Source organism: Pseudonaja textilis, chromosome 3, assembly GCF_049901715.1.
Source record: "Pseudonaja textilis isolate UNSWEBS1 chromosome 3, rPseTex1.2, whole genome shotgun sequence".
NCBI lineage: Eukaryota > Metazoa > Chordata > Lepidosauria > Squamata > Elapidae > Pseudonaja > Pseudonaja textilis.
This window is the reverse complement of record NC_141992.1, coordinates 161,371,640-161,372,928: the sequence shown is the minus strand read 5'-3', so window position 1 is coordinate 161,372,928 and position 1,289 is coordinate 161,371,640.

Below are 1,289 nucleotides of genomic sequence, written 5' to 3'. Positions count from 1 at the left end.
TGCTGTATCCCTTATATGCATCTCTACAATTATTAAACAAGAAAAATTATAAATTGTTCATTGAAGAGATATAGTAAGTTATATATAATTTTTTTTAAAAAACTAAGTGCAGCATATGAGAAACAATATTTGGATTCATAATTTTCATTAAGATACTTTAATGATCAGGCTCACCACAATAAAATTTATCCAATTGTTTTTTGAGTTTCATATATAACAGGCATGTCTTTACACACCTAGAAGATATTAAGCAAAATATGTAGCATATTATTAGATATCATAAACCAAAGAGAGCCAGTGTGATCTACTGGTTCAGGCACTAGAAAGCAGGAGACCATGAGTTCAACTCTCACCTTAACATGAAAGCCAGCTGATGACTTTGGACCAGTCATTCTATTTCTTATCCCAGTCTACCTCATAGGATTGTTGCAGGGAAAATAAAGATTTGTTCACAGCTGTGGATCACTTTTTAAACAGGTTAATAAGTATTAAATCAGTATTCCATACAGCTGGTGCAGAATGCCAAGGCTTGAGACCATTATATTAAAATTAGCCACATTTGCACTATACATTTATCCATGGTTAGGTAAATTATTACTTGGTCAGCACATTTTCATATTATGTAACTCACCAATCCATAAACTAATAAAAGATGAACTGTAAAATTTGGTTACAAACTTTGTATGACTTAGTGTATCAACAAAGCAACCATTGTTAATGATCATGTTTAAATTTGAACATGTAATCCAAACTGCAGTTATAAGTATGCACAAGCTGATATAGATACAAAAAACCCCCAGTTATTTCCATGGTAAGTAAAATATATATATTGTTGCATTATTGCAAGAATAAAACTACAGATGCTTTGTGAACCTTAACGTTCTATAAAAGCTTTTTTGGTATCTTATATAGTTCACAAGAATAATAAAATGAGCTCAGGCTGAAGCTTTGCCATAAATGTACTTTATTACAGTTTACAATGGAAAGTAGAATTACTGCATCATATAAATCCATCTCATCAAATCCCAATGCACATATAATTGCAAAACCATTCTGACTAAATTAGTAAATCAGTACTAAATACACCTGCCAAGGACTCTTGCTGAACTTTATATTTTCTCTTGTATTCTAGATCAAATATACATTTATTCAAATAATTTATCACAGGTTTAAATCCTAAAGAGAATATTGCACCCATGGCTGTTCTAAAATTGTTTTAGAATTGTTCTATTTTTATATATTCAATAAAAAGGACAAAAAGGCAGTATACAGATGAACAAAGTTAATTT